Below are 22,861 nucleotides of genomic sequence, written 5' to 3'. Positions count from 1 at the left end.
AGCAGTCCAGACTCAACAAGGCAACTGCAGCCGGAAAAAACCCCACTCAGATGCAACTCGGCCCCTGCAAGATGCCAGTGTGGCCATCAGCCTGCCATCATCACAGCACTGTGACCCAGGGCACTTCTGTCCCCATTTCACGGAAGAGCAAACAGGTTCAGACAGCGCAGTTGTGATAGGCAAGTCAGCTCAGACCCAGGAGCATGGAAACCCACAGCTCGGCCATCCCAGGGGCTGGGCCTGGCACCCAGTGATGAACGGAGAGGAGGGAGCCTGGTGGACAGAGCCAGCTCTTGTCACCCATTCACATACTCGCCCAGTGCCAAAAGGCTGGTCCCCCAGGTGTTACCGGCCCATTTATAACCGGGGAAACTGAGGCCCAGCCCAGGTGGCACGTGTTTCACAGAGTCTTCCCAGACAGCTCCCCTCTGGGGCTTTTGGCTCAGTCCCTGGTTGAAGCAAAGTCCCTCCTCTCTCAGCCTGGTCCACCCACTCCCTCCTGGGCTGGGACCAGCCCGTGGGCACCCTTCCCCTGCCCAGACCTCTGCCTGCCCCTGGTGCCACGTTCTGAGGAGACGAGAGGCTTCCTGATAATCATGCAGAGCCCAGGATGAGCCCTCACATGGCAACTAGTCCACAGTCTGCTGGCCACGGCTCACTCCAGCCCCCACAGACTAACACGCGGCTCAGAGCGGGGCAGCCCATCCGGGGCCTGGGGCCACGCTGAGGGGCCGGGGGCTGCATCCCATCAGGCCAGGACCCCAGGGTGTCGCTGCATCTTCTGCAGAGCTGCAGCATGTCTCCATTCCTTCTGCGTTCCCACTGGGCCTGGAGCCCCCCATGGACCAGAGCCGCTGCCCCCACCTCCCAGGGCTGCAGCTGAGTTGGCTGGGCTGACCTTCAGCATTGCTGGCAGCCACAGACCACACTGCCCAGTAAGAACCAGTGCCAACGTCCCTGGAAGCCCCTCACACCCCTGCATGGATCTCTGCATCCGCTCCAGGCCTCTGACCCCAGGGTCCCCCTATCCTCGGCATTCCTGGTGAGGGGAGAAGCAGGTGTGTCTCAGAAACTCTTGCCCTGGGAAGGACCTAGGACATCAGGTTATCATGACATCGCCAGAGAGTCTTCCAGAACAATTCTCACTCGTCCCCTAGGCTCTTGTCTCCTGGCTCCTCTGGAGATACAGCAAGGCAGCCTGTCACCAAGGTCCTGCTCCCCCAGCGGGCCCTCTGCTTATGTGTCCTTATCCAGTGCTGACAACAGGCCTCTTTGATGGGCATTACTGACTCCACTTTACAGACTGGAGGACTGACAGAGCCCCCCGAGACGGGCAGAAGCTCTCTTCTTTACACCTGCTGTCTGTTAGTTTTGGGGCACAAACCTGCCACCTGGTCGCTGACAGACCAAGAAGTGGAGGCGAAGGAGCAGTGGAAGGGGAAGCGCTTCACAGAAAAGAGGAATAAGGTAGGGCTGGGCTGAGGGTCTACGGCATTCCTGTACCTCCTGGGGCCCTTGTGTCGCTGCCACAGCCCTGAGTGCCCCGTGTCTCCTCATATGCACACGTGCACACACACACACACACTCCACACACGCGCACACACACATGCACACACACGCACGCACACACACTCCACACATGCACACACACACACTCCACACATGTGCGCACACACGCACACACACACTCCACACACATGCACACACACATACTCCACACACGTGCACACACACACACACTCCACACACACGCACACACACACACTCCACACACACGCACACACACACACTCCACACACGCGCACACACACACTCCACACACGCGCACACACACACTCCACACATGCACACATACACACTCCACACACGCGCACACACACACACTCCACACACGTGCACACACACACACTCCACACGCGCACACACACACACTCCACACACACACACACACACACACTCCACACACGCACACACACACACACTCCACACACGCACACACACACACTCCACACACGCACACACACACACTCCACACACGCACACACACACACTCCACACATGCACACACACACACTCCACACACGCACACACACACACACTCCACACATGCACACATACACACTCCACACACACACACACACACACACTCCACACACGCACACACACACACTCCACACACGCACACACACACACTCCACACATGCACACACACACACACTCCACACATGCACACATACACACTCCACACATGCGCACACACACACACTCCACACGTGCACACACACACACTCCACACACACACATGCACACACACTCCACACATGCACACACACACACTCCACACACACACACACACACACACTCTACACACGCACACACACACACTCCACACATGCACACACACACACTCCACACACGCACACACACACACTCCACACACACACGTGCACACACACTCCACACATGCACACACACACACTCCACACATGCACACACACACACTCCACACATGTGCGCGCACACACACTCCACACATGTGCGCGCACACACACTCCACACACACTCCACACACACGCACACACACACACTCCACACATGCACACACACATACTCCACACATGTGTGCACACACACTCCACACACACACACACACACACACACACATGCACATGGCAGGCACTGCCAAGGGCCGCTCCAGGGCCGGCGCCTGTGAAGAGCTAGTCCTTCTGCTGGGCTGTCTGGAGATGATTCAGGGCCATCCTTGCTGCTCCCAGGGGAGACATCAGCTACTTAAACCTGACGGGGGGGTGAAGAATGGCTGCTCTATTTTTACACATTTATTTCTTTGCATTTTCAACAAGCAGGGACAGTTCACCTTCAGAACCACCTTGGGAAGCAGAAAGATGATAATTTTCATTAAAAAAGAACTCTTCCTGGGGAAGAGGCTGGAGCTTACCCTCTGCCCCTGTCAAGCCAGGGTTCACTGACAGGTGGTCCCTGGGCAAAACCAGACCACGGGGGTGCCTGTTAGGGCTGTGTGTTTTTTTAAATACTGCATTTGGTCAACAGTATTTCAAATTTCGAGATTTCATGTTAAAAATCTAGAATAGTCAGCTTGTCTAAGAAATTAGGACACAGAGCCACTGTAGAGGGGAGAGGGGGGTTCATGCTGTGGAGTAATGGCCATGCCTGGGACACAGCACAGAGGTCTGGGCCCCCAGCCCTCCTGGCCCGCTGTCCTCTCTGCCCACCTAACCTCTGCAGGCCTCAGCGTGGGCCCCAGACCCTGAACCATGAAGACACTGTGCAGGGACTTGGCCTGACATTCTCTGAGGAGGGCTCGGGGCTACCATCAGGACATGCTGGCTGGGGTACATCTTATAGTTGCTTCTGTTGAGCAAACTCTGTTTTAACTAAACTGTATGTTACAGGTCCATAAAGACAGCAATGTTTCCTAAGAATGCACTAGAAACATTCATTTCACCACAAGCATAATTGTTCTTATCATTATTATTTCAATCATGATAACATTGGAGGGTGACTTGGACATTATGTCCTAGAACCACTCCCAAGACCCAGCCCCTGTAGAGCTGTGCTTGAATCCAAAGGAAAGGGCAGATGAAGGGAAGCAAACAGGGCCCCCCAAGCAATTCGAAGGTGGCAGCCCCGCCCTGCAGTCAGTCCCTGGGAGCCCTAGCCCTGCTTAGCCCTAGCATGGCACAGGGAGCCGGCCCCAGACCCAGGGCCCCCAGTCCCAGGGCCACGTGAGCACTGACGGGATCCAGCAGCCAGGCTGACGCTCCACTTTCTCATTCTTGGACATCTCCCAGTTTCCCTACAGTGGGCGCAACCCTACAGGCTAGGCCACTCGGAGATCCCAGCTGTGCCCTGGTGCCGGCTCCTAGCAGACCTGCCCCTCAGGTTGAGAGTCCCGCTCAGGTCCTCAGTGGGCTGTTCTTGGTTACTTGCAACCACGCCCAGCCTCAGGGCCTATCTGCCTGCACAGGGCTGCCTGTCCGGTCTACAGGCCCCAGCTCCTCTCAGTCCCCCTCCCGCCTCCTCTGGCAGCTCCTGCATGCTCGTAAGTGGCCAAGCCTCAGTGACCCAGCACTTACCTAGCCTTGTGCCTGACCCTTCATTTCTGGCCAGGCCTGGACACTGAGCAGTCTGCACTGTCCATCTCCTGCCGAGGACGAAGGACAATCTGTCCCGGCTCCTGACACAGCCACCTCTGCACACAGCCTCCCACATGGGGAGAAGTCACCAGTCCCTTTGGGGGCTGATCCACAGCAGACAGGAGCAGGCTGGACCCCAGCAGGCTGAGGCTCCCCTGAGTGGAGGTGTCTGTGGCAGAACCCTGTCTTTTCAATGGGCAACCACGGGCTTTTAGTTGCTGGCATTCCCTGTGCTGGGGGCACCCTTCTGGTGAGCTCATGTCTCGGGCAAAGGATGATTCAACAGGAAGCCTCCAAGAGCTGTCCCTCATTTGAGCGTCTCTACAGGAGGGCAGACAAAATCCCTCAAAGAATCAATAGCAGTCTGTGGACAGGATGGAAGAAGGGGACGCAGAATGGCATCCAGGAAACCCTGAAGTGCCTGCGCTCCAGGGGAACAAGCGGGTCACAGCAGCCAAGCTCACCCACAGTGCCTGGATCACAGGACCCTGCCCGGCTCCCGCTGCCCCTGCAGCCTGGTGCGCTGGCGCGTGTGCACAGGCAAACCTCCACTACGACCCAGCCATCCAACCCTCAGCAAGTAGGAGGCTCCTCCCCATCCTCATTACTGTCTCAGTTTAGCATCAAGGAGCCTCAGGAAGATAACGCGATGCAGACAAGTCGCACCACAGAGGAGGGGCCGGGACCCAGCCCAAGCCACAGCATCCAAAGTTGTTGACGAGCCCTGGAGTGGCCTGTGTATCTCACCAGCAGCAAGAGATGGCGTGGGGAAACCAAAACTGGGAGAAACAAGCAAGCGTGTTTAGTGCAGAGAAGAGCAAGCCCAGGGACCTGGGTCTATAAACGCTGTGGGAGCGCCATGCAGCAGGTGTGGGCTCAAGGGGCCTGGATGCTGGCTGTCCCTGTGCAAACCCCATGCCCAGCCCTTCGCTGCACTCGTCTCTCCTGGGATGCCCTTTCTGCTGCTGCTGCTCCTGCCCAGATTTAGCCTTCCTATCAGGTCCAGCAGGAGCCCCCGAAAGGTCCACAGGGAACAGAGCTCACAGGCCTCTGCCTCCCGCACTGGACATGGTCCCCATCTGCCTCCCCCAAGGACACATCTACAAGGGAGGAGGGCACGGAGCCTTGAGAAGCCACTGCCCAGTGATGGGGAAGACTGCTGTCCTTTCTCCAGGAAATGATCTTCCCCTCATTCCTCCCTGGACCTACTCCCTCTCATCCTGCAGGTGTCAGCTAAAATGTCCCCTCCTCAGGGGGATTTGCCTTGTTTCATCCTAAATTAAAATAGGCTCTCTCTTCCCCCAGTGTCTCCGTGACAGCATCCTGTTTTCCTCCTTCATGGAATGTACCACTGTTTGCAGCTTGAATCTCATTTATGAATTTTCTTGGGCATTACCTGTCTACTCCACTTGAAGGAGGCCCCCTTGGAAGACAGGCCCCCTCGGAAGTGTCTTGTATGCCTTGGTACCCCACAGATACACACAGGTACCCGGGTACCACCCAGCAGGGCTGTGAGGGGCAGGAGCCCCCGTAGAGACACAGTGGGAGGAAGCACAGACCCAGCAGTGGGGGGTGCGGGGAGGGGTGCCCCTGGGAGCTGGGCAGAAGGAGGGCAGGCACAGCAGGGCCAGGAAGCCCAGGCTTGGGATGGGGGAGCGGGCAGCAAGAGCAACAGGAAGGCGACCGGCATAGGAGCATGAGCTGGCACAAAATCCTGCCGTAAATTACTTACACAAGGTGTAACTGAAACAAAATTACCCAGGAGAAGTGAAAACAAATGGGGTGAAAAGAGAGTTACCATGTAACTGCCAACAAAACAGAACCAGGCATAATGATATTTATGAGATAAAATATAATCTGACATTAAAGGGACAAACTGATCAACAATTCATTGGAAAGATAAAAAAGAGATGAAATTTCATTCACCTAACAGAGCTTCAGCCTGGTACAGGAGAAACAGGCAAAGCCGCAGTTCATGTGCATTGTAATATATTTACTCCAGAAAACACCAGATGAATTAGGTGAAACATTAGGCAGGATCTGAATTACCGTGCGTGCTCAGTCACATCCGGCTCTTTGTGACCCCATCGACTGTAGCCCGCCAGGCTATCCATGGGATTTTCCTGATAAGAATACTGAAGTGGGTTGCCATGCCCTCCTCTAGAGGATCTTCCCAACCCAGGAGTCAAACTTGCATCTCTTGTCTCCTGTATTACAAGCAGATTTTTTTTTTTACCACTAATCCACCAGGGAAGCCCTGAATTACTGTAGAAGATCTAAGTTACTAAAACAACCTAATGTTTAAGCTCAACAAGCAGAGAATGTGTGCTGTTCAAGCACAAGTTCCAAATTTCACTTACATTAAGACAAAAGGGAAACTCAAAAATCATGCCCTCAAAAATCACAGCTGCTATCATAGATCAAAATCAAAGAAAACAAGAAGGAAGCCTCTCAAACCCTAAACACCAGAAATTAAAAACACAGTTCTAGTAAGCCTAGACTAAATAGAGAACATACATTCTAATTGTTGGCTCAAGTAGAAACCTTGAATAAACCTTAGAAAAAAATGGAAAAAAAAAAAAGCAGTCAAAGACAAGCTCAGAAGGTTTTACACAAGAGTTTTACCAAACCTACAAGAAATAGTTAATTCTCATCCTCCATATAATCAGTATGCAAACATCAATACCTTTCTTGTACATAACAGACATCAGCTAGGAAACAGAATGGGAAAAGAGGCTTATTGACTATTAAACCCCACAAAATATCTAGGTATAAACAAAAATAGGAAATGTAGAACGATGACACAAAGAGTAACACAATATAGTCAAAACTCTCCCGAAAAGCGTAAGGCAACCTCAGTGTTCTTGCCTGGAGAATCCCAGGCACGGGGGAGCCTGGTGGGCTGCCGTCTCTGGGGTCGCACAGAGTTGGACACGACTGAAGCGACTTAGCAGCAGCAGCAGCAGCAGCAACGTCAGTAACTGGAGACACAATGACAGTATCCTGGGCTGCAAGCTGATTGTCTTCCAAATCAATCTATAAATTTAACACCCTCTCCATTAAAAAAAAAAAACAAAACTGTTAAAATCTAACAATATAGTTCCAAACTTCAACTGGAAGACTACATATAGGAGATTAGCTGGAAAAAAACTATTAAAAAGGAATAATAACAAGGAGATATTTACCTTTCAAAATTTCAGAACACATCACAAAATAACGTTAATTAGATCACAGTGGCATGACCGTTATGAAAGATAGATCATGGAACTGAATACAAAGTCTAAACGCAAATCTAAGCATAGAAGGGACCTTAGGTAAAAACGGTACATTAAACACATATATCCAATTTTTCTCCTCCTTGGAACCCCATTATAATTTTAGTAAAGGAATAATTTTTTTTTTCTTAAATCACAAGCAAACAAGGACAGGGGGAGCAGGAGAGGAAAAAAATAACAGAACTGTTGCAGGCTGGAGAGCAGATGGCCACATGGTAATGGGCTTAGTATATCCGAGAAGCTGGCCAGACGCTTCCAGTTTGCATCGCAGAATCCTCCAAAGGCACCAAGTACCTCTAGAAGCGGGATGATGAGTGGATTGAAATAAACAGTAGTTGTCAGCTAAGGCCAAATCCCTTTCTCACAACCTGCATCCTAGTAGCAGCCCCGTAACTCACACTGCATTGGTCTGGAAGCGCACTCTCTCTCGAGATCTCTGGGCTGCAGGCACCGGGTGTAGCTGAGAGCATAGGTCCCATGCTAAAAAGGAGGATGAAATGAGTGCTGAGACACCAGCCTACTTCCACAATCCACTCCCAGAACGCTGCTACTCAAGCCTTCATCCCTCAGGCAGGAAGCTGGAAGGAGGCTTCTCAGGGAATATGACCAAAGACCAAAAGGCAACATGACTGTCCATGGCTCCCCTACTACCTGCATCGAGCTCCCAGTCACCTCCTCTCTTGCCCAGGTTGCACATGAGCAGCCAGCCAAGGATCTCCAGCTCTCCGGGGTGAGCCCCAGACTCCATAGATGGAGATCAATAAAAAGCACAACAATCAAAATGAGGAGAATGGAGGAAACAGAGACTGCCTAGGAAGGTGGGGAAGCCTATTATTAGTGACCCCTGAGAGCCTGAAGGAAACACTGCACCCACTGAACAAGAACAAAATGAGGACAATCAAAAGGATCCTTTGGAATTAAAAACTTTTCAGCAGAAATAGTAAATTCAGTGAAAGGATTACGAAGACAAAGTCGAGAATCTCCCAGAAAGTAAAGCAGTAAGACCAAAAGGCTTGAACCATCAGGAAAAAGAGATAAGAAAATTGGAGGACCCAATCAAAGAAAAAAAAATCGTCCATATACTAGAAACTCCATAAAGAAAGGAAAACAGAGAGGAAAAAACTAATGAAATTATTCAGGAAAATTCCTACAATTAAAAGGTGCTCCAAGACTGAAAGGGCCCAGCTAGCGCCCAACACAGTAGATGAAAACACACCAGCACCATGTCGCATCACCGTGAACTTTCAGAACACCAGTAACATTCTACAGACTTTCACAGAGAATAAGAGAGGGTCAAGAGGAAGCAGTTACAGAAGAAATCAAAAGAACCGGAAGCAGAACGGCTTTCAGTTCAGTTCAGTTCAGTCACTCAGTCGTGTCCGACTCTTTGTGACCCCATGAATCGCAGCACACCAGGCCTCCCTGTCCATCACCAACTCCCGGAGTTCGCTCAAACTCATGTCCATCGAGTCAGTGATGCCATCCAGCCATCTCATCCTCTGTCATCCCCTTCTCCTCCTGTCCCCAATCCCTCCAAGCATCAGAGTCTTTTCCAGTGAGTTAACTCTTCACATGAGGTGGCCAAAGTACTGGAGTTTCAGCTTTAGCATCAGTCCTTCCAATGAACACCCAGGACTGATCTCCTTTAGGATGGACTGGTTGGATCTCCTTGCAGTCCAAGGGACTCTCAAGAGTCTTCTCCAACACCACAGTTCAAAAGCATCAATTCTTCGGTGCTCAGCTTTCTTCACAGGCCAACTCTCACATCCATACATGACCACTGGAAAAACCATAGCCCTGACTAGACGGACCTTTGTTGGCAAAGTAATGTCTCTGCTTTTTAATATGCTATCTAGGTTGGTCATAACTTTCCTTCCAAGGAGTAAGCGTCTTTTAATTTCCGACTCTGTGCGACCCCATAGATGGCAGCCCACCAGGCTCCCCCGTCCCTGGGATTCTCCAGGCAAGAACTCTGGAGTGGGTTGCCATTTCCTTCTCCAATGCATCAAAGTGAAAAGTGAAAGTGAAGTCGCTCAGTCGTGTCCGACTCTCAGCGACCCCAGGGACTGCAGCCTACCAGGCTCCTCTGCCCATCGGATTTTCCAGGCAATGGCTTTAGACTTCCCCAAACCAGCAGTAGCTCAGTTGGTAAAGAATCTGCCTGCAATGCAGGAGTCCAGTTCTATTCCTGGGTCAGAAAGATGCACTGGAGAAGGTATAGGCTACCCACTCCAGGATTCTGGCCTGGAGAATTCCGTGGACTGTATGGTCCATGGCGTCGCAAAGAGTCGGACACGACTGAGCAACTTTTTCACTTTCAAACAAGCATTAGATGCAGGAAAACAAATGGAGAAGATAACTTTCCCACAGATGACTTCCCCTGCACAGGTTGGGCCCAGGACTCTTGGCCTGGCCCGCACTCCTGCAGGAGTCTGCACTGGTTGCAGAAGGAGAGCTGGGCTGGCCTCTGACCCCGGTCTATTCCATAAGAGCCATTCTCCCCTTCTTCACACATGGCAGTTTCTGCTCTGCAGGGAGGTAGTAGAGATTTGAGCTTCAGGGGTTCCTGAACACTGGGGCAGAGAGACTGGCTCTCATCCACACAGGGACTTCCACCCACTTGCTTGTCCAGCAGAGGCCAGGGGTGTGAAAGCTGCTTGTGAGCAACAGGCAGTCCTGGGGGAACCTGGAAGGGGCACTGGCATTAGCGTTCACAGCCTGCCTAATAAAGGGATCATAAGAAAGCCTTTAGCTCAACTTTCTTCTAGCATGTTTATGACTTCATTTTCATCATCCCAGGTCACCAACTGGACTGGAACTGGTTTCTGCTTAGGTGCGAAGCCACTATTTGAGTTTTTCCTCCTTTATCTAAACAGTTGTCCCAATATCATTAAAAAAAAAAAATAGAAGAAGGCATATATCTCCACAACCAGCTTTCTCTCCTTTCCCCTTGCAATGAGCACCATTCTAAGATAATCAAAGGGCATCCTTTTGATAGAGTGTATTTTTGCAAAATCAATGCTGCTCTTTGACTGTGTTTGTTTTTAATTGACAAGTGCTGCCATGTTGTATCTCATCCTGTTTCTTTCACTCACCACTCTGTCTGTCTATCTTCAAGCCTGTGTGGAGTGCAGCTGCCAGATTTGCCCCTCTCGTCCACTGATGACACCCAGGTTTCTGCCAACTGCCCCCCAGCCTACCCAAGCAACGTTGCCATGAACAATGTTCCTGAGAGACCTGTGGGACTGTGACCACCTGTGTGCCCAGTCCAGGGGAGGGGAGAAGAGCCCCCAGGGCAAGGGTCAGTTCAAGGAGCGGACTGGGATGTCCTAAGGACACCCTGTGTTTAGGATGTAGACCCAAGAGTGAAATTACTGAGTTAACATGCTCTTATAATCATCGAGTAAGGACTGCCAGATTTCCAGGATGTCCATACCTGTTCCACTTCTACCACTTACCAAATCATCCAGTTTGGAATTGCTGCCCTGTTGTCTACTAATTTTATTTATTGTTTTATTATTTGATCAGCCATTTAAAAAAATATATATATATATATTAATGAATATCAAAGGTGATTAAATTAAAACAAAAGACAAGCACACACCAGCCATGCAAGGAGAGGGCGGCACTGCCCCCAGTGGGCGGAGGCTCCTGGAGGAGATGAATGGAGCAGCCTGGGGTCATGGTTGGTCTGGCTTCTGTTTCTCTGGGAAGTGACAAGGCCCTTTCTGGGGAACTTGCGAACAAGGTCACAAGTGAGTCTTGAGAAACACAGGCCTCTCTGCAGACTGAGGTGTTGACCAGGTGCTGGACATGGTCCAGGATTCCGGCCCAGCTCTCCTTCTACAACCAGTGCAGGCCTCTGCGGGGGCAGTGGGCCGGGCCCAGACTCCTGAGCACAGCACCCTGCAGGAGCACAGCGGTGCCACCAGCCAGGAGAGGTCACCTGGGGGAGAGTCTTCCTCTCCATTTGTTAACGACTGAGAGACAAGCCCTCTGTGACTGCAAATTCCCCTAAAGATGATCATTAAGATAAAATATGTTTATGCAGAAGCATAATTAGGACACAGCAAAAGCACTGTTTGGAAGCTGGCAGGATCTTTGGAGGCTCTGCAAACAGAAAGAGGCTCAGCCCCACGGGGGCCATCAGCACCGAGCCCCACTGGTGAGCTTTATTAAAAGCAGCTCGTTAGGGTTATTTCCTCCCAGCCCTTTATAACTTCATTACCAAGTCAGAATTCATTTTTGCAACTCTGGCAGACACAGCCTGTCCGGTGTCACTTTTATGACTCGAGGTGGAGGGGAGGAGAGGTGGGGCGGCTGGGGCCCGACCAGCGTTTCGGAGCTCGTCCACCAGGGGCACATCTGTTAACGGCTGCCCCGAGTCTGAGACCAGCGCTGGGAGATGCGTGAATGCCTGGAGTCCAGACTCCTTACCATTCTAGCACTTTCATGGGGGGAATGGGAGCTCATGAGAATGGGGAAGGAGCTGCCCCTGGAGCCTGCCCTCCCAGAGACAGGGCAATGGTGCTCCTCGTGGTGGACATGAGCCACCGGGCCTCCCCAGCACCCCCGCTCCGCTGGAGGTGAATGGAGCCACCCACAGCTGTGCTGCGTGGCAACCTGGCCTTTCTCCGGGAGCTGCTCCCTGGTTTTTCTTTGGTGACCCACCACGCCCTCCCAGTTCTCAAGGGGAGTCAACGCTGCTGGATCCTCAGGTCCAGGAGCAGCCACCTGGCCCAGGCAGGCCAATGAACCCCCGTGCCAAGCATCCGTTAGGGTCTCTGGGAAGACATGTCCTCTTTTCTCTCTGCTGGGGGTGCTGAGGCGGACAAAGTGGGCCAGCGGCTGCTGGGCACCACCTCCTTCCAGGAGAAGCAGAGCTGGGACAGGAAGGGAACAGGTGATGCCATTTAGGTCCGAATTTCAGCCGTACCGGAAGCTGACATACCCCTGGACTCTCCAGCTCTTTGAGTCAATTCATTTGGATTTCTGTCTTGAAACCACAAGAATCCTAACATGTCCCCCCCAACACACACACACACACACACACACACACACACTCACACACATACTGCCCTAAGCTAGACACCATCTTTTGGTTTGATAACCAGAGCACCATCAGGCTGTAGGCATCACATGGTACTGCTCTGTTATACCTCCTGTTTTTAGAGAAACCCCAAGGTAGCTGTGGAGAAGGCAATGGCAACCCACTCCAGTACTCTTGCCTGAAAAACCCCATGGACAGAGGACCCTGGTGGGCTGCAGTCCATGGGGTTGCTAAGAGTCAGACGGCTGAGCGACTTCACTTTCACTTTTCACTTTCATGCACTGGAGAAGGAAACAGCGACCCACTCCAGTGTTCCTGCCTGGAGAATCCCAGGGATGGGGGAGCCTGGTGGGCTGCCGTCCATGGGGTCGCACAGGGTCAGACACGACTGAAGCGACTGAGCGGCAGCAGCAGCAGGGTATCTGGGGTAGAGGAAGTCCACTGGGGATTTAAGGTATGTGGCCGAGAGAAAGGGGCTCTGGCTCAGTTCCTCACAGATGCTTGGAAGGATCTCAGTCCTTGGAGGTAAGGGTGCCTGCACAAGTGTCGAGGCCATGTGAGACGAGGCCCAAACCCATGGGCCACCCAGGGCGGTGGGGAGCTCCTCGCAGCAGGACCTGGGGCCTGCGTCTGTAGCCCCCACACAGGAAGCCCCAACACCCCAGGCCTGCTCTGCACCCCCACACCAGCTGAACGGCCTCAGCTCCTCTGCACCTGCTTGCTCCCCGTGCACCACGCTCCAGGTGGCTTCTGAAGCCCACCCAGGCCCAGGAACACACGTGGCTTCTTCAGGAAGCAGGCCCCTGGGGCCCCGGGGCTGACGGCCCTGCCCCGGGGAGGTCCTGCACATGGTCACGGCAGGCGGGTCCCTAAAGCCGGCCTCAGCCTCCAGGGCACCAGACACTCTCTCCGCTGCGGTCAGCTGAGGGGAGGGAAACTGGCCCTGAGTTACCTCCACACTGCCGCTCCCCAGCACTCAGCAGCCAGATGGCGGGATACAATGGAGAGCCTGGCAGATCGCTTAATGAAAATATTTACTGTGAACTTCAGAACAAAACACAGACACCCACAGGTCCCAACAGAAGGGAGGATTCCCTGGGATTTCACTGTGAATGTAGAGGAAGTGAGAGGCTGGCAAGCGGGGTGCTGACGGCCAGCGTCAAGGGACCACAGTCCTCACAGTCTCCACCCTGGCACAGCTTGTCCAAGTGTGACACCCTCAGGGACATCCCTGCTGACAGCTCCATATGCCTTCCAGATCCCAGACTTGGACATCCAGCTCTCTGGAAGGCCCTCAGGCCTCCACACTCGGACTTCCAGGACCGAATGCCTCCTTCCCCGCCATCCCACCCCTTCAGGTGCACTGCCCACCGGGGGCTATGGCACCTGCCGCCACCAGGCCCCCACTAGGAACAGAGTCAGCTCCATCCTCATCCCAAGGGCCCCTGAATTTGCCCCCACCCCCATCCCTCTGTGATTGCTCATGCTAGGAACCAGCCACTCAGTCTTTGGAGTCTCCAAATCCAAGCTCAAGGCATTTCTCTCCAGCTGCCAACCTGTTTCTCCTCTTGGGCCTTTCATCTCTTCAGATATTGAGCCCCGTGTCTTGCAGGGTGGGCGAGGCCACTGCAGCATGGTGGTCCCAGTGCTCTGAGAGGGGCCTGGTGCCAACAGATGCTGCGGGTGCAGGAGGCTGCACAGCCCTGCTCTAGGCCCGCTCATGCCAGGCCATCATGGTTGATGCAGGAACTCTCGGCACCTGTCCAAGCCCCCACCCACAAGACTGGGGGATTACCCTCCTGGCTGCACCTGGAGCCTGGCACACAGAGGGGCTGGGGAGAGGATAAAGGGCTCCTCCTCGCTGATGCTGAGACTCAGGATGGCAAGGCAGGAAGGTCCACATCCTAGCACCAAGCCAGCATCCTAGGATGGAGAAGAGAATTCTCCAGACAACCCCATCAGCAGCACGACAGGGAAATGATGATGAAGATGAAACTGGTGACATGGGGGCTTTATGTTCATCTCTTATTCACTCTTCCCAGCAGCCCCACGGAGCAGGGCTTGACTCCCTCCTGTGCGGATAGGGGGACAAGCCCAGGAAACTCATGCTCCAGCCACCGCCTCATGGAGCAAAGGGAGCAGGTAAGGGTCTGACTCAGGATCCAGCCCACTGCACCTGAGCCCTGGACAGCACCCCTCAGAGCCAGCTGCACTGGGGCTGGTATACAAGAGGCAACGGAAAGGGCTGGGGGGCCCTTGCTAAGCTGGAGACCTCGTCCCAGAGCCACACACACCGTGACCCTGCAGCACAAAGACCCACGCTCCACCTCACCACGTCCACTCAAAGCCCTGAGATGTGGGACTCCAACAAGGACCCAGGGAGGCAGGATGGCATTTCCATGGAAGCAAAAAGTAGCCTTAGTTGCTCAGCACCCCTTCCCATCTCATTCTTTGCATTGTCGTTCTGCTCTGAACTGGAACTGTTAGATGTTCTCAATGAGAGTGTGTGCCGGATGGTAGGAGGGAGGCATATTCAGGACCCATAGTCAGGGCCATCACGTTCAGTGGTGCCCTGCACAGTTCTGGGGGAAAGGGGGTGCCCCTCCAATGGAGGGGCTCCACTCATCAGTGCATGCTGGAGGGGAGCCCAAGCGCTGCGGGGCCTAATGCTTTAAAACCTTTCCATGAGGACTTTCCTGCTGGTCCGGTGGTTAAGAATCCACCTGCCAATGCAGGGGACATGGGCTCAATCCCAGGTCCAGGAAGATGCCACACGCCGCGGGGCAACTACTGAGCCCCCATTCTAGAGCCCACGAGTCACAACCACTGAAACCCCCTTACCCTAGAGCCTGTGCTCAGCAACAAGAGAAGCCGCAGCAATGAGGTCTTCGCACATGGCAAACGAGAGAGTAACCCCACTCAGAGAAGAGCCTGCACACAGCAAAGGAGGTCCTGCACAGCCAAAAATTAATATATAAAAAATTAAAAAAAAAAAAAACACCTTTCTGGGGACTTCCCTGGCAGTCCAGTGGTTAAGACTCTGCACTTCATTGCAGGGGGCACAGGTTTGATCTCTGCTCAGGGAACTAAGATCCCACGCACTGCACGACACACAAAAACCAAAACCAAACAAACAAAAACGTTCCATGGACTGAGCAGGAAAACAGACAGAAAGATTCTGAAGATCCCAGGTTGGGCGAGGCAGAGGGAGTGGGGATTTCTGACTGGAGAGATGACCTGCTGCCTGATGTTCCTCATGTCCGACCCTGTCCTGCAGGAGAGTCACCTTGGGTCAGCCCAGAGAAGTGCTCTGCACGGGGCTCACGTGCGTCCTCTCTTAAACACTGCTGACCCAGGAATAGGGAGCCCTGAGCCCCCAGCTTCCCAGCAAGTCCCAGGGACACATCAGCCCTCCCCACTACACAGGCTCAGCCTTCCTTTCTGGACTTTCTCCATCCACCACCAGCAAGAGACCCAGCTCTGCCATGGATAAATCCCAGGGTGCAGACTGAGAGGCCCCCAGTTCAGCCCACTGTGGACGCCCACCATACCAGAAATGGTATGCAGGTATGCCTGCAGAAACTGGGTTATCCTCTGCTGCCTTCCTGTGTGAGCTCAGGGGGTTCAGAAGCCTGCAGGGCTGGAGGGAACACCAATTAGTATGGATGAAGCAACATGTCCCTCTCTCATGGTGCTCCTTGCCTTGAAAGGCCACATCCTGCGGTCACCAAGGGACTCCCTGGAAACCTGGAGCTGCTGCGCTTCCACCGTGGCCAGGAAGGGACACACTCTGGGCTCCCTACACAGCACCAAGCCTCCCGGCAGACAATGGTGTTGACGGGCCTTAATTTGATCAGCCTCATCTGAAGAAGGGAGGAAATGAGAAATCAGAGCAAGTGCTGAACGCTGTAAATTCAATCTGTGACACAGCCTCACAGGGGCCTTTCCTAACAGACTGGGGTGCAGAGGCGGAGGCTGCAATCCAATGCTGAGTCCCACGCCCACCAAGGGCTGCCCTTTCTGCAGGGAGGTGGCACAGGGCCAACTCACCAGGGCCCTGGCTGCCCTGGACACCCCAAGGGCTCCCAGGACAGGCCAGTGGCTGGGCAGGCGGAGACTGCAAGAATCATCACAAAGTTGAACATGTTTGGGGTTTCCTTTCCTGGTTTAAAAGCAGATGTGATCCCGCCAGGGTCTGTGCAAGTCGGCTCCTGGACCACAGTGCCCTGGCCTGGCCCCAGCGGGCACCCCACCAGCCTGGCACACAGACACCACAGGGGCTACTGGCACCTGCTTCTCCCATCTCCTGCAGCTCCAAGCAGGGCAGGGAAGGCCATTTATGACCCTGCCCCGGCCCACCTGCCAGTCTCCGTTTGCTGGCTTCTCCCACCCTTGAAGCTCGCACACACTACTCCCTGGGGCAGAAACACCCCAAGCGCCAGACCTAGCTACCACTGTCTGCCTGGCAAATCCAGCTCCTCCTTGAAGGTCCAGCCCCAACCTTCCTCCTGTTCAGGAAATTTCTGACTGGCTGCCCTTCCCTATGCCATCCACCTGGCCCCCAAAATCTGTGTTTTCATTCCGTCATTGGTTCCTTCACTCCTCCAGTATTTCAGTCCCAGTGATCTGCCAGACCCCTTTCATCTGAAGAATCACCCCCATGACAGCCCTCTGGGGCTATATCACCTTCATAGATTTGCTGACTGGCTTGACACACATTGGCACGTGTGCACACAAGCTCACACACTCACAATCACGTGCTTACCACACATTCACACATGCTCATTTACAACACACACACTCTGGGGAATTCCTGGAAGAGTGAGTCCCCCTTGGACCTCTGACAGGGCTTGGCAAAAATAAACCAACAAGCCGGAGGCCAAAACCACCTGTTGGATACATGGAAAACAACTGTCTTCCTTATTATACGTCTGAGCAAACTGAGGCTGAGAGAGCTTAAGGGGCTGCAGGCATGGAAGCAGCATTTCCTTGGGAGGAGCAGTCACAATCGCGGGGAGTACCTTGAAGGGAGGTGTGTCTACCGCTTTCCCCGTCATGGGAGTGGTGCCGGGAGGTTAGGGGCTGCATGTTCACGCCCACTTGGCTGTGCAGCTGGTGATGTTGCTACTGATCTTCTGTCTTCTCCTGGGAGAGCAGTTGCCAAGCTGCTAGCACATCCCAATGCCCTGCGGGAGCCATCTGAGAACACATCACCAGGCCCAGCCACAGGGCAGGCATCACTCCAAAGAGACCCTCGTTGCGGCTCCCAGCCCTGGGGGCCTAGCTGTGCCAGCGGCAAGGACTCAGCATGTGCAGGTGGCTAGGCCAGCTCTGTTACCATATCCCTTTCTCTCTTTGACCCAGACACACGTTGTTTACATATTGAACACAGAGAAATAGTCTGCATTTCCAGAAAGAGATATGTTCTCCCATTTTTCCTGGAAACAGGGGGACTTCTTGGCTCATCTTTCGTGTTTTTCACTCTTAACTGAGAAATATCGCTCTCCTAAGAGAAGCCAGGTGGAAATGTTGACTTGGGCCAGGGACAAAAGGGCACAGCAGGGGTGGGAAGGGGAAGTAGGTGGGGTGGAATGGTGGAAGGCAGTGGCTAGGAGTGTGTAGGTCTGTGTTACTGGGCCTTATGTTTATAAAGAAGTCTGAAATGTGGATTTGCATGTGAAGTCTCTGTTCTGTAGATCAAGCAGCTCAGTCACTCAGTCGTGTCCGACTCTTTGCGACCCCATGGACTGCAGCACACCAGGCTTCCGTGTCCATCACCAACTCCCAGAGCTTACTCAAACTCATGTCCATTGAGTTGGTGATGCCATCCAACCATCTCATCCTCTGTTGTCCCCTTCTCTTCTCACCTTCAATCTTTCCTAGCATCAGGGTCTTTTCCAATGAGTCAGTTCTTCACATGAGGTGGCCAAAGTATTGGAGTTTCAGCTTTAGCATCAGTCCTTCCAATAGATTTTCAGGACTAATTTCCTTTAGGGTTGACTGGTTTGATCTCCTTGCAGTCCAAGGGACTCTCAAGAGTCTTCTCCAACACCACAGTTCAAAAGCATCAATTCTTTGGCACTCAGCTTTCTTTATAGTCCAACTCTCACATCCATACATGACTACTGGAAAAACCATAGCTTTGACTAGATGGAGCTTTGTTGGTAAAGGAATGTTTCTGCTTTTTAATATGCTGTCTAAGTTGGTCAAAACTTTCCTTCCAAGGAGCAAGTGTCTTTTAATTTCATGGCTGCAGTCACCATCTGTAGTGATTTTGGAGCCCAAGAAAAAGTCTGTCCCTGTTTCCATTGTTTCCCCATCTATTTGCCATGAAGTGATGGGACTGGATACCATGATTTTAGTTTTCTGAACATTGTTTTTAAGCTAACATTCTCACTCTCCTCTTTCACTTTCAACAAGAGGCTCTTTAGTTCTTCTTCACTTTCTGCCATAAGGGTGCTGTCATCTGCATATCTGAGGTTATTGATATTTCTCCCAGCAATCTTGATTCCAGCTTGTGTTTCATCAAGTCTGGCATTTCACATGATGTACTCTGCATATAAGTTAAATAAGCAGTGTAACAATATACAGCCTTGACGTACTCTTTTCCCAGTTTGGAACCAGTCCATTGTTCCATGTTCGGTTCTAACTGTTGCTTCTTGACCTGCATACAGATTTCTCAGGAGGCAGGTAAGGTGGTCTGGTATTCCCATCTATTGAAGAATTTTCCACAGTTTGTTGTGATGCACACAGTCAAAGGCTTTGGCATGGTCAATAAAGCAGTAGGTTTTTTTTTTTTTTTTTTTTTTTTGTGCTCTCTTGCTTTTTTGATGATCCAGCAGATGTTGGCAATCTGATCTCTGTTCGTTTACAAGGCAAACCATTCAATATCACAGTAATCCTTCCAAGTCTATGCCCTGACCAGTAATGCTGAAGAAGCTGAAGTTGAATGGTTCTATGAAGAACTACAAGACCTTCTAGAACTAACACCCAAAAAAGATGTCCTTTTCATTATAGGGGACTGGAATGAAAAGTAGGAAGTCAAGAGATACCTGGAGTAACAGGCAAATTTGGCCTTGGAGTACAAAATGAAGCAGGGTAAAGACCAACAGAGTTTTGTCAAGCGAACATACTGGTCATAGCAAACACCCTCTTCCAACAACACAAGAGAAGACTCTACACATGGATATCAACAGATGGTCAATACCAAAATCAGACTGATTATATTCTTTGCAGCCAAAGATGGAGAAGCTCTATACAGTTAGCAAAAACAAGACTGGGAGCTGACTGTGGCTCAGATCATGAACTCCTTATTGCCAAATTCAGACTTAAATTGAAGAAAGTAGGGAAAACTCAGGTATGTTCTAAATCAAATCCCTTATGATTATACAGTGGAAGTGACAAATAGATTCAAGGGATTAAATCTGGTAGACAGAGTGCCTGAAGAACTATGGACAGAGGTTCATGACATTGTATAGGAGGCAGTGATCAAGACCATCCCCAAGAAAAAGAAATGCAAAAAGCCAAAATGGTTGTCTGAGGAGGCCTTACAAATAGTACTGTCTGAGAAAAGAAGAGAAGCTAAAGGCAAAGGAGAAAAGGAAAGATATAATCATTTGAATGCAGAGTTCCAAAGGATAGTATAAGGAGAGATAAGAAAGCCTTCCTCAGTGATCAATGAAAAGAAATAGAGGAAAACAACAGAATGGGAAAGACTAGAGATCTCTTCAAGAAAATCAGAGATACCAAGGGAACACTTAATGCAAAGATGGGCTTGATAAAAGACAGAAATGGTATGGACCTAACAGAAGCAGAAGATATTAAGAAGAGGTGGCAAGAACACACAGAAGAACTGTACAAAAAAGATCTTCATGACCCAGATAACCACAATGGTGTGATCACTCACCTAGAGCCAGACGCCCTGGAATGCAAAGTCCAGTGGGCCTTAGGAAGCATCACTACGAACAAAGCTAGTGGAGGTGATGGAATTCCAGTGGAGCTATTTCAAATCCTGAAAGATGATGCTGTGAAAGTGCTTCACTCAATATGCCAGCAAATTTGGAAAACTCAGCAGTGGCCACAGGACTGGAAAAGGTCAGTTTTCATTCCAATCCCAAAGAAAGGCAATGCCAAAGAATGTTCTGTGGACATCAGAAGGCAATTAAAAACAGTGTGAGCCCTGTACTGCCTGATGAATCAAATCAAAGCTGGGCTCCCAGGTCATTCTGAGGCCTCAGCCCCATCCGGCATGCACATTTCCTAGAGGCTCCTCCTGGCAGAGAAGCCTGTGGTCAGGACCACAACAAGCCAGACCAAGTCTACTGTCTGAAGTCTCACAGTGACTGAAAGTTCCTGGGCCAAACTCACACCCACTGTCTACCAGAGTCCCTTTCTCCTTCAAGCCAGGTCCTGGTGGCTGTGATCCATTATGGAGTCTTCACACAAGGACTCAGTAGAGACCCGCTGGTTATCCACACTGCAAGACACACTCAGTGTCTCCCAGGCTCTTCCTCTTTCAGGGTCTTGGCTCATTCCCACACACAGCCAAGGAATCACCCAAGATCATGTGCACTACACACAGCGGCTTGATGTCCTTAAGAAAGTAAAGTGCTATTCTATTTACTGTAGCTAGGACATGGAAGCAACCTAGAAGTCGACCCACAGAAGAACAGATAAAGAAGCTGTGGTACGTATATACAGTGGAATGTTACTCAGCCATAGAAACGAATGCATTTGAGTCAGTGCTAACGAGATAGCTGAACCTAGAACCTATGACACAGAGTGAAATAAGTCAGAAAAACGAATATTGCATATTAACGCATATATATGCAATCTAAAAGATGGAACCTATTTTCAGGGCAGCAGTGGAGATGCAGACAGAGAGAACAGACCTATGGACGGGGAAGGGGGGAAGGAGAGGGTGGGGCGAATGGAAAGAGTAGCACAGAAACATAGCCATTAACATATGTAAGATAGACAGCCAGTGGGAATTTGCTGTATGACTCAGGGAATTCAAATGGGGGCTCTGTGACCATCTAGAAGGATGGGATGGGAAGGGAGGTGGAAGGGAGGTTCAAGAGGGAGGGGACATAGGTATACCTATGGCTGATTTATGCTGATATATGGCAGAAACCGATATAATCTTGTAAAGCAATTATCCTTTAATTAAAAATAATTTTTTAAAAACGTAAAGTGCTCTTTCAAGTCAACAAGAAGGATCCCAGCAATCCAAAAGGAAAATGGGCAAGTGGTATGAATGAACAGTTCTTGGAAGGGAACATCACGCAGCTTTTAACTATATAAAAAGATATCCAACCTCACCCTTGATAAAAGAAATACAGACCTGCTCAGATTGCCAAATTTGAAATGTGTGGATCTGGGGGCCCATGTTGGTAGAAATATATCCCTGTGTGGTGAGTGAGGGGAGCCATACGCAGGGAGGGGCATGGAAGGACAAGGAGGGGGTAGAGCCAGGAAGGAAGGTGCTCAGACGTGTAGAAGCCATCAGAAAGGCCACACTGCGTGCAGGAGCTGGGCCCCCTCTGGAGGACATGCCAAGAGACACGCAGCCTCCGTAAGGAGATGGAAAGAGGCAGCGGTGGCTGCAGCCTGTGGACAAGCACACAGGCTGAGAGGCAGTGTCGCTGCTGCGACGTGTGCAGGGAGTGTGAGGGTGGGGAACTGGGCACCCTGCTACCCTGGGAAGCCTTCTGCTACAGGGAAAGCCTTGGGAGGAGTCACGTGGAAGAGGTGAGCCCACGTTGGGGCATGCTATGCTGGGATGGGAAAGAGCAAATCGGCCAAGATGGCATGGGCAGGCTCTCTTGCCCCACGTTTTGTGAATACGTGGGTACGTAACAGCTGAGAGCGCTTAGAGCGGCACTTCTGTGCATCACCAGGCACTCGCTTGGTCAGGTTCCTTTGTGTGGGACGCCTGTATAAACAGCACCTGGAAAAGGCCTGAAGGGTTGTGTGTGGTTATGTTGCGTTATGTTATGTCTGTGGATACGGCTGCTGCGCCAGCCAGGAGAGAATAAACGCATCTGCAGATCCTACAGCTCCCTGCATTTTCTTTCAGCCTCTTAGCTAGCGTCTTGACTAGCATGGGTTCAGTGAACAGTGTGCATGGTGAGATACTGTGAGACAACTGATGCTGTGAGCAGGATCAGCAATACAGTTGGCATAGTCAGCAGGACACTCAGCAGGTAGAGGAGTCTGAGGCTACACAGAAGAAGAGCCAGCAGAATACCCAGCGAGTAGAGGAGCCCGAGGCTCTGCTGGATGGAGGAAGCCAGTGGCCACATATAGCATGTGATACTCTGTCATTGTGATCCTGTTGGTGCGGGCTCCGATGGAAGACT

General features: G+C 51.7%; 1 protein-coding gene across 1 annotated transcript in view; it reads right to left on the bottom strand.

The window, feature by feature from the left end:
* Window positions 1-22,861, bottom strand: part of ADAMTS2 (ADAM metallopeptidase with thrombospondin type 1 motif 2) — a 242,247-nt gene that overhangs the window by 96,588 nt on the left and 122,798 nt on the right. The window lies entirely within an intron of this gene.

The sequence above is a fragment of the Bos indicus genome, chromosome 7 (genome assembly GCF_029378745.1).
Source record: "Bos indicus isolate NIAB-ARS_2022 breed Sahiwal x Tharparkar chromosome 7, NIAB-ARS_B.indTharparkar_mat_pri_1.0, whole genome shotgun sequence".
Taxonomy (NCBI): Eukaryota; Metazoa; Chordata; class Mammalia; order Artiodactyla; family Bovidae; genus Bos; species Bos indicus.
This window is presented reverse-complemented; position numbering and strand designations above follow the sequence as displayed.